At 47.1% G+C, this 11,212-nt stretch overlaps 2 pseudogenes; one reads left to right on the top strand and one right to left on the bottom strand.

Moving 5' to 3' along the window:
* Positions 1 to 226: 226 nt before the first annotated feature.
* Positions 227 to 4,061, top strand: LOC118709477 (annotated as a pseudogene).
* Positions 2,289 to 3,158, bottom strand: LOC118718866 (annotated as a pseudogene).
* Positions 4,062 to 11,212: the final 7,151 nt, after the last annotated feature.

The raw sequence follows: 11,212 nt of genomic DNA, 5'->3' as shown, positions 1-11,212 counted from the left end.
CTCTCTCTCTCTCTCTCTCTCTGTGTGTGTGTGTGTGTGTGTGTGTGTATTTCATTCAACCCTTACAACAACCAGGTAGGAGAGGCACTATTATTATCCCCACTTCACAGAGGAGGAGATAGGGTGGAGAACTTAAATAAACAACTGTCCTGAATTGTGCAGCTAGCAAGCAAGCGGTGGAGCAGATGCTGGCAGGGGGATCCCAGAGCTCAGGTGCTGACCCATCATGCTCTGTGTCTTCCCAGGTATAGAAGGTGGTTAAGAAGCCGAGGAGGAAGAGGAGGAAGAGGAGGAGGAGGGGGAGGCTGGATAGGGGTCAGAGACTCGAGTTGTTGCCAGGAGGGGAGGGTCCCATAAGAGGTGTAAAGTGGTGTAGAGCTCAGGGCAAAACCAAGGAAGGCCTCTGGGATGAGGTGGCGTTCGCTGCGGATTTGGACCTGCCTTCCTGCACAGCAGGGAGGAATGTCTGGGTGTGTGAGGGGGAGTCGGGAAGGGTTTCCTCTAGCCCTTCCCATTAGCACAGGATGGCTGGTCAGAGGAGCTCATTGGACTCTGGCCTAGGTGAAGTGACCAGGACCACAGAAAGCAGGGGACCTCCAGACAAGAATCCAGCTACCGAAAGCAGGTTGAGTGACAAGAAAAAAATTACGAGATGTTCTAAATTACGTGACAGGAGGCTGGAGAGGGAGAGAAAGAACAGTCAGCCTGTTAATGGTTGGGAACCGGCTGACAAAAGACTGCCCACACTTCTGAGTGTTTGTTGGAACAGTGAATTAACTCCCATTCCCTAAAAGACATGGCCAGGTGCCACTGACCCCCAGGAGCCTTACTGACTTACACCTGCATTTTCTAATCGCCCGTGACCAATACGAAGAAGGGAACCCTTCTTCCTTAGGACTCTTCATCCATCTCGGAACTAGCTCCCCTCACTGAAAGATGAGCCAGAGGGCCGAAACCAGGACGACAGGCTTTATCAGAGGAGAAGGACCCTGCCGGGCGGTCTCGCAGGGGGCGTGAAAGCACGTGCAAAGGGGACACGTCTTTTGAGGGGAGGAATGAGAAGGGATGCTTAGGGTACTTGGCACACACTGATTGGTGGTTTCATATAAGGCACATGATTAGGCACTTAGGAATCGAGGGCTTAGGGTATGTGGCAGGTGCTGATTGGTGGTTCAATGTACAGTCTATATAAGGTGCCTGGTTAGGCGCTCAGGAATGTCCAGGCCGCAGGTTATGTCATACTCTGTCCATCAGTTGGGGGAAGGGAGGATCCATCACTCACCTGTAGCCAATGTAAATTCTTTCAAACAACATCATTCTTCCCCCAAACAAACACGGCCAGCTCCAGGACAGCTGACATGTCACCTTTTCCACCCAGCGCTGCTGTGGGTGGTTCAGGCTTCATGCCCAGGATCTGGTTCTTTTTATGGCCCAATAAACCCTTTCTTTCTTTTAAAAAGGCTTGTAGGCCCCAGCCTGATTCCAGCTGTGGCAGAGGCCACTGGAAGAGGGGCGGAAGGGAGGGGGTATGGGAGGGAGGGCCATGATTCTAAAGAACCAGAGCAGCTGAGAAAACTGTTTATTGGTGCTCTGAGCTTTGGGACTACGGACGGCAGTTTAAGAGAACATTTTGAGAAATGGGCACACTCACAGGTTGTGTGGTGTTGAGACACCTCCAGACAAAGCACTCCTGGGCTTTGGTTTGTGACTTACTCCTGTGTGGAAGAGGTGGATGCAGCAATGTGTGCCCAGCCACACCGGGTTGATGGGCGAGTAGTGGAAGCAGGAGAGCTGTTTCTAGAGAGGATTCTGTCAAGCCTGGTGCCCATCTCACAGGGAAGCACGTTTTTGTTGTTGGCACTAAAGACGTGTGGACGAAAGGGGCCACATGCTAACCCGACTAGTTCAGGGAAGGCCCGCATGGCAGTTGTGCAAACTCAGACCTAAAATAACCACAAAGGATGACCTGGAAATGAAATATTTAACTACAAGCAGGTTATAGTGGGTAGTCATGTCTCAGGCCAGTATTTTCTCTGACAAAGATCAACTTCAGCTTTACTGAGCCTGTTATCTTTTTGCAGCTAAGATAACATACCTGTGAAACGTCTGGGTAATTTGTAACTTCCCTTTTTCTGGACTCCTCGGGTCACAACAAATGGCTCCACTGCATTCCCTCCTTGTTACTGTTATCTTGCTAATCGCCAGCTGTTAACTTTGCTAACTCTCCTGTATTTATCTATGTAAAAGAAGCTTATGTCCATCATCTCACTTTTTTTTTTTTTTTGTCATTTCACTAAAAACGGTTTCTTTATAAACCACCTGACATACAGTTCCTTTTCTATTAGACTTTTTATGTAAGAAAAACAGAATGGTAAAATTATGAGTTCAGACATTTTAGGCAAGACTTGACTTCTGGGCTTCAGAAAGATGTGGAAACTTTTCCTGAAGAAGTTTTGCTTTCTTTTTCTCTAAATTTCTCTTCCTTATTTGGATCTGGGCGTGCTTCTCCAGTCTCAGTCTGTCAAACTGATCCACATAGGGCATTGCAAAGAACCGTTTCCTGTTGTACCTTTTATTTAGATGCCAAGGTATAGCCCACTGCTTGAACTTGTGCCAGATGATTCTTCCAAAGATGTCTTTTCTCCAGGCACCAGGTCTAGATTTTTCTTGACCAGTCTGAAGGAGCCTTAGGGCATCTTCTCATTCCTGGACAACTTTATCTAGTGCATCCGTGGATTCTATTATCTTTTCTAGCCGCTCCGGGCTTGGCATTGGTAGTATCTGCCGCTTGGCCTCCTGCTTTAGAGTGAGGAGCATGTTCCTCTCTTTCAGTAGGACATACCAAAGTTTATGTAAATCTTCATTACTTTTGTTCCTTAACTGCTGACAGGTCCATGCAGCTCCAGATTTCACTTTTTCTTCTCCCCAATCCTTTGGGTCATCAAAAAATTCTTCCAGTCCTTTCCTTGATAACATGGTATGAATTATTCTACACTGGTGTAAAGATGTGACACTTGGTATATTCTTAGGCAACAGAATAAGGGAAAACCCGGTGCCAGCAGGGCCCTGGGGGCTTAGGAACGACCTGGCAGTCTTCACGGCGGCGGACACACTCCTGCAAAGAACGCCGAACCTGGCAGCAGCCATTTTCCTCCATCATCTCACTTAAAAAAAAAAAAAAATAATATTTTATTGATTTTGTTCAGAAGGAAGGGAGAGAGATAGAGAGTTAGAAACATCGATGAGAGAGAGTCATCGATCAGCTGCCTCTTGCACACCCCCTACTGGGGATATGCTCACATCCAAGGTAAATGCCCTTGACCGAAATCGAACCCAGGTCCCTTCAGTCCCCAAGCTGACGCTCTATCCATTGAGCCAAACCAGTTTTGGCCATCATCTCACTTTTATCCTATCCCAGAGGTTTCCCCCACTTTGCTTTCTCTCCCTAATCTATTTCCAATGAATTTCATGTAACCCACTTATGTCTGTTCCTTTGGTAATTTATAAAAACAAGGTCTGAACTGGCCATTCTCCGGAGCATTATCCCAAACCATTGAGATTCTGCTTCCCTGTAATTGTTGACAGATTGGCTCAAATGAACTCACAAAATTCTTTACAGGTTTGAATGGTTTTTACATTAACATTCCATATAGAAGCATATAATTTGAGAGACTACTTTGAAAAGTATGGCAAGATTGAAAACACAGAAGTTATGGAAGACTAGCAGAGTGGGCAAAAAAAGAGGATTTGCTTTTGTAATTTTTGCTATCATGATACAATTGGTAAAATGGTTCAGAAATACCACAGTTAATGGACATAACTGTGAAGTGAACAAGGCCCTTTCTGTTATAAATAAGAAGTGGAGTCTGCTGGATGGATCGCAAAGGGGCTGTGGATGTGGATCTGGCAACTTCATAGGTCATGGAGGAGACTTTGGTGGCTGTGGAAACTTTGGTGGAAGAGGCTATGGAGATGGGAGCAGAGGTGGTTATGGAGGAGGTGATGGTGGATATAATGGATTTGAAGGTGATGGTGGTAACCATGGTGGTGGTCCTGGTTGAAATGTTGTACTGAGATTCGGTGAATCCCCAAAGACCAGCAGGGAGCCAAGTCCGATGCAATTAACAAGAGAGCCTCTTCCATGTTAACATGGGCTCTGTCCCACTCACGCCGACAGCATGGCGGATGAGAGAGTGAACTTCACCAAGTCCAGGGGTTTTACACCGGTGGTGATGTCACTGCTTTGGCTGACCCTGATTGGTTGGGTGAGGGCTAGGGTCCAGTTACACAAAATGGAGGATAACTCCACCCTGTCCCACAGTGGAGTCAGGGTTCTAGTCAGGAGTTCGCCTCGCCCTGCCCTGCCCTCTCAGAAGCAGTAGAGGAAGCTATGGTGGTGGTGGTAGACCAGGATATGGAAACCAAGGCAGTGAATATGGTGGGGGTGGTGGAGGATACATACGATGGTTACAATGAAGGGGGATATCTTGGTGCTAACTATGGTGGTGGTGGTAGCTAAATGATTTTGGAAATTGCAGTGTACAACATGAAGGGGAACAGTTTTGGTGGAAGCAGCTCTGGCAGCCCCTGTGGTGGTGGTTATGGATCTGGTGGTGGAAGTGGTAGATATGGTAGCAAAAGTTTCTAAAAACTCAGCAGAAAAGGGGCTACAGTTCTTAGCAAGAGAGTGAGCGAGGAGCCGTCAGGAAAGCTGCAGGTGACTCTGAGACAGTCGTCCCAAATGCACTAGAGCTGTGGTCGGCATATTGCAGCTCGTGAACCACATGCAGTTCTTTGGCCCCTTGAGTGTGGCTCTTCCACAAAATACCACGGCCTGAGAGAGTCTATTTTGAAGAAGTGGCATTAGAAGAAGTTTAAGCTTAAAAAAATTGGGCTCTCAAAAGAAATTTCAATTGTTGTACTGTTGATATTTGGCTCTGTTGGCTGATGAGTTTGCTGACCACTGTACTAGAGGAAGTGTAAGAATCTGCCAGAGGAGGACCAGAAAAGTGACTGTAGCTTAAACAGGAAATCCTTTTTGTTCAGGACTGCCAGAGCCATAGTTTGCGGAGTGTGTAGCTATTGATGAATGCAATGTCGTGTCAATTAAATACACATCCCTGAGGTCTTTTTTCTGTGGTACCTTTTTCCCTCCCTTTTCATTACATCAGGTATACTGATGTATTGTAAATTGTGGTAGTGATACCAGGAATAAAAATATTGAGGAATTTTTAACTTCTCAATATTTGTGTGGTTCACTTTTTCTATATTTTAGTACAGAAACTTTAACAAAATACAGTTTTGAAGGTGTTTCCTTGAGAATTAATAAGTAAAGAAGATCAGTGCTAATTTAAATACCAACTTCTATTTTTGGTAAATAGAAGTTGGTATTTAAATTAGCATATTTTTGTGACTTTAATGACATTAAGATTTACCTTCAAATGAAAAATCTCAAAATAAAAATATAATTAAATAAAGAGGTTTTTGGCCATAGAAGTTAAGTTTTCTGTTTAAAAGGGGATAAAGAGTGACCGAGTGGGGGGTCAGACAGCCTGATCCAAATCCTGGTGCTCTCCCATACTCTAGTTCCCAGGCCAGAAGCAAACCATACAACGTCTACACTCAGTTTTCTCATCTGAAGAACGGTGATTGCTAATGCTGGTTTGTCGTCCAGAGGTTTGTGCAAATTTCACAAGCTAATCTGTGTATGGTGTTTACTATGGTACCTGGCATACAGTAAGCACTCACTAAGAGCCATCTATTGTTATTCTGTTATCATCCCAGGGTGCCTGACTGTACCAAGATTCAGGGAGGAGTGGGTTGAGAAGAAATTAGACAACACTGACTTTCTGGCCCCCTCCTACACCTTAGGTTTTATTTTTGACAATCATTAGATCTGCTTTTCATGGAATGGTAAGGATTGGGAGGAAGAGGAAAGAGATGAGGCCAATGGGCCACCGATCCTCTGAAACTGGGCAAGTAGAGAGTGGTCATTAGTGGTGTCTTGGTTGTTACACTCCGTGCCGAGCCGCATGGCATGGCATTCTCAGCCCCACACTGGGCGCCATGTGCTGAGCCAACTCAGCCAGGTTTGGTGAGCCTGAGAGAGGGGCGGTGAAGGATTGAGAAAAGACAGACAAGAGAAAAAAGGTGGGTCTGGGTGGGATGCTGTCCTCTCTGATGGACAGCTAACGACAGTGCCCTGGACTACAAGCCATGTCTTTATTTTATAGCCAGATGCCATGAGGCAAAGTAAGGGCGTGGTCAAGATGTTCACAACGTTCTCGTGGGTTTGGAATCTACTCAGTTACATGCACCTGAACTCTACCAAGCCAACATCACTCAGCCACGTGGGACCACAGATTCAAACCATAGGTTCAAGCTTACAACTATAGCTGTTGGCTATAATTGTGCTGGGAGGGCTTTGCCCTCCAAGCTAGGACTTGTGCGTGGCTTTGCCATGAGAGGACTGTGCCCTCTCATTAGTCCGAGGCTTGAACCTGTCCAAACGCTGTGGCCGCTCTCCACAACACTCATTGCTTTCTGATATCTTCCTTCTATGGCTCTGTTGTGATTTCTGAGTTCTTGGTGGGGTAGCCCATTGCATAGTGTAGATTTAATCTCCATTCTCAGAGGCAGACATATCCCTGCAGGTTAATGTTGCAACAGGAGGATGCCTCCTTCCCAGGAGCAGGCTGGGTGGAGGAACTTGCATGTTGCCATTATATCAGCCCTGCAAGGAACGTAGTTATTAATTTCACTGTACAGAAGGAGAAACTTGCTCAAGGCCACAGACAGCCCATAGAAAAGGGAGTTAACCCCCAAATGCTCAACACTAGGGGTCATTCTCTTCCATTACAATATGTGGGAGGGTTATAGGACTAAAGCAAGTATCTTTCTTTTTTTTTTAATGTATTTTATTGATTTTACACAGAGAGGAATTGAGAGGAACAGAGAGTTAGAAATGTCGATGAGAGAGAAACATCGACCAGCTGCCTCTTGCACACCCCACACTGGGGATGTGCCCGCAACCAAGGTATATGCCCTTGACCGGAATCGAACCTGGGACCTTTCAGTCCACAGGCCGACACTCTATCCACTGAGCCAAACCGGTCCCGGCAAAAGCAAGTATCTTTCTGGTGCTCACATATGACATGTTGCATGCACTTTGCATTACATCTGGGAAACTCCAATGACTCAGAGCTGTAAGGGTGGGCCTACCTGACTTGGAAAAAGGAATAATATCCCATGGAAGATATTCTGCTGGACTTCCCAATTCCCAGGAAGCAAAGCACTGGAGGTTGGTTCTGTCTTTGGTCCAGGTGGAAAGGTGCAGTTTTTGTCATCTGCAAATCAACCTCCAGCAGTTATAGCTTACTGTTGTTCATTTGCTCAGGAGCTTTCTGTCAAGGGGGAGGGAACTAGGTCAGAAGCACAAGGAACTATTTATGGGCTTTGGCCTTTGGAAAGCAGCCTTATCCTGTTTACACATTCTCTTCAGGTTTGCACAATCTGACCACAGATATGTTGCCTGCCAAGCCCAGGTAAATACAGGCAGCCAACTACTCTCCAATCAGCCATTGAACAACCAGAGGGTCCCAGAACCCTATACTGTAGAGACAACTGTGATAACTATACAAGAGCAACTGAAGGCTCCTGGCCTTGGACTGTGGAGCAGAAGTGTATTCCTACCTGGTGGAGGAGGCCATGCAGTGCAAGCTCTGAGCCCTTCTCTAGCGTGACTCTGGGTCTAGATGCCCCTCCTAGCACCTACCCAGTTACACCCTGAATTGAGGTGTCAGCACCAGGACAAACCCTAATTTATCTTACAAGGGTGAGAGAAGGAAGAAGGAAGTCTCTTATTCAGCACTGAAGAGCTGGATGAACCGAGAGCTGGATGAACCGGGGATCCTTCAGAAAATAAAACTGAAGGGAAAAAGGTGCCCATGTTTGGATCACCTTCTTCAAAGAGTCAGGCAAAAAAAAGACTGATGATGCAGGGCAAAAGGCTGTGTGTGTGTGTGTGTGTGTGTGTGTGTGTGTGTGTGTGTGAAGGCGCGCGTGTATGTATGTATGTATGGAGGAGCAGGTGGGTGGGAGTGGAGAAAGAGAGATGGAATGAGCAGGTAGAGGAAAAGGGAAATGAAGGCTGAGGGAAAGGGAGAGGAAAGCGAGGGAAGAGGCAGCCTGGTTGTGTTCAGAGCCAAGGAAGACAGCTCTCGGATCACTATCTGAATGTGTCGCTGCCAGGTCTCCAGAGGCCAAAAAGCCTGGGTCAGCCTGTCCAGAACTGGATCTTCTAATCCTGAAGCCACAGAATGAAACCACCCACCTTCCACCTCTTTTCCACCAGCTATTTCAGACTCCCATCTCATATCCTGCCCTCATTTCCAACATTATTTTTGTTTAATATGGTAAGGAGGTGAGGGGACAATGTTTGTGTAGGGAATGGCAAATAGGTAAAGTCACTTTGCAAAATGGAGGAAAGAATTTGAGAAATGGCCCAAACTCCCACCAATAGCTCTGCAACTGAGGTGAGGCTTTTACCGACTAGGACTAGACTGGTGGGGTTCAAATAAAATAATGTATGTACACTTGTTGAACCTAGCCCTGTCCCTTGGGACCAAATAAATACATTTGTTCTTTCTCAGTGGTAGATAGTGTCCTTAGCTTGGGGACTCCTACCATCTTAATCTAAGACCTTTTCTCCTCAATGGACTTCTTGCTTCTACCCTTGCCTCCCAGAGTTGACTCTCCACACAGCAGCCACAGTGAGATCTTTATAAAAACACTCAAGGACTAATGCATAAAATTTGTGCAGCGGGGGAGGTCCCTTCAGCCCATCCTGCATCTTCTCCAATCTGGGACATCCCTCTCACAATCCTGGACCACTGGCTCCTAATTGCTCATCTGCCTGCCTGCCTGGTTGCTCCTAACTGCCTCCTGCTGCCGGCCTGGTTGTCCCTGCCTCTGTGTGCCAGCCTGATCACCTCTAACAGCCCCTACCCCCCCGCCTGGTCGTTCCCAACTGTCCTCCTCACCGCCTAGTGGCCCCTCATTGTCCTCCCCCCTCTGCTAGCCTAATTGCCCCTAACTGCCCCCTCTGCTGTCCTGGTCACCCCCAACTGTCCCTCCCTGCTGGCCTGGTAACCCCACACAGCCTGCTTGTTTAGTCGTTTGGTCATCCCTCACTAACCCCCTGCTGGCCTGGTTGTAGGCAGCCATCTTGTGAGGTTGTGAGGGTCAATTTAAATATTACCTCTTTATTAGGTATATAGAATAAATAGTATTTTTTATTTTTATTTAAAAAATATATTTTATTGATTTTTTACAGAGAGGAAGAGAGGGATAGAGGAGTTAGAAACATCGATGAGAGTCATCGATCAGCTGCCTCTTGCACACCCCCTACTGGGGATATGCCTGCAATCAAGGTACATGCCCTTGACCGGAATTGAACCCGGGACCCTTCAGTTCCCAAGTCGACGTTCTATCCGTTGAGCCAAACCAGTCCTGGCTAAATTGTATTTTTTAATTAAAAATTTTTTTTTTATTGTTTAAAGTATTACATGTAGTAGTATATATATCTTTTTTATTTACCCCATTGACCTACCCTCAGCCTCTCCTACCCCTTTTCGCATGCTCCCCTCCCCCCCCAGTGTCTTGTGTCCATTTGTTGTGTTTACATGCATGCATACAAGTCCTTTGGTTGATCTTGCCACTCTCCTGTTTAAAACTCTTCAAATGTCCCAATCAAACTTAAAAAAATATATATTTTTGATTTCAGAGAAGAAGGGAGAGGGAGAGAGAGATAGAAACATCAATGATGAGGGAGAATCATTGATCAGTTGCCTTCTGCTCACCCCACACTGGGGATTGAGCCCACAACCTGGCATGTGCCCTGGCTGGGAATCAAACCGTGACCTCCTGGCTCATAAGTCCATGTTTAACCCCTGAACCACACTGGCCAGGTCCCCATCACACTTTAAAAAAAAAAAAATTTTTTTTATTGATTTTTTACAGAGAGGAAGTTAGAAACATCGATGAGAGAGGGACATCAATCAGCTGCCTCCTGCACCCCCCCCACCCACTGGGGATGTGCCTGCAACCAAGGTATATGCCCTTGACCAGAATCGAACCCGGGACCCTTCAGTCTGCAGGCCAAGGATCTACCCACTGAGCCAAATCGGTCTTGGCCCCATCACACTTTTAAGAGTAGAAGTTAAATACTTTACTATAGGTTATTAGGCCCTAACAAAATGGACTCTGCTGACTTTATCTCCTATGGCCGGCTCTGCTGCAGCTGCCCTGACTTTTGTTCCTAAGCTCATCAAGACTGTTGTTGGGCCTCAGGGCTTTTGCACTGGCTATTCTCCTTGCCGGGAATTCTCTCTGTTTTAGTTACCTGTCACAGAGGTCCTGACTCACCATCTACACGAAATGAGCCCCATCCCATCACTTCATCTGATTGGCTTCATAGCAAATAGTTATGACACTCAACCATTCTGTCTTTTGTGTACTTGCTTATTGTCTGTTTTCCCACAACACAGCCCTGAAGGGAGGCCACTGTATCTATCTGGTCCATCACCGAACCTTTAGTGCTAAGCAGAGGCTGGCACACAGCAGATCTCCAACAGTTGTTGCATAAATGATCTTTTTAAATCCTAAGTCTTTTGACATATGGGCAAAAGGGACCTCAGGCTCAGGACCAGAGCTCTGTTCTGTCTGAACACAGCGGTCGCCTTCCTTCCCAGGACGCACCAGGCCACCGGGAGCAGCTCCTGACCTTTCTACTACACCCAATGCCCCTCTCCAGGGAGGACGGGGAAGGTTCCCCACATTTCAGGGGCTCCAAGAAGCCGCCCTTTTCCAAATATGGACCCTGCCTGGTGCCCGAACCCCCTCCCTGAGCCTGCAATCAGGGGCAGAGTGTGAGGGACACCTGGGGGTGTCTATGGTCAAATGGGGCGGGCCCCCCAGGTCCACCGGTAGTAACGGTTCATTGCCCTCACTCTGTTCCTCGTCTCTAGCCTGGGACCCTCCAGGCCAATGTGGGGGGCGAGATGCAGGCGCCAGGCGTCAAGGGCAATGAGGACAGGGAGGCCCGAACGGGGATGGGCGAATTGAGCGCAGCGGAACCTTTCTTTGCGAAGACCCTGTTTCCCGGCCGGTTCGCTTTGGAAAAGACACCACACTTAACCGTCCCTCGCGCTCG

Source organism: Pipistrellus kuhlii, unplaced genomic scaffold, assembly GCF_014108245.1.
Source record: "Pipistrellus kuhlii isolate mPipKuh1 unplaced genomic scaffold, mPipKuh1.p scaffold_m20_p_1, whole genome shotgun sequence".
Lineage (NCBI taxonomy): Eukaryota > Metazoa > Chordata > Mammalia > Chiroptera > Vespertilionidae > Pipistrellus > Pipistrellus kuhlii.
This window is presented reverse-complemented; position numbering and strand designations above follow the sequence as displayed.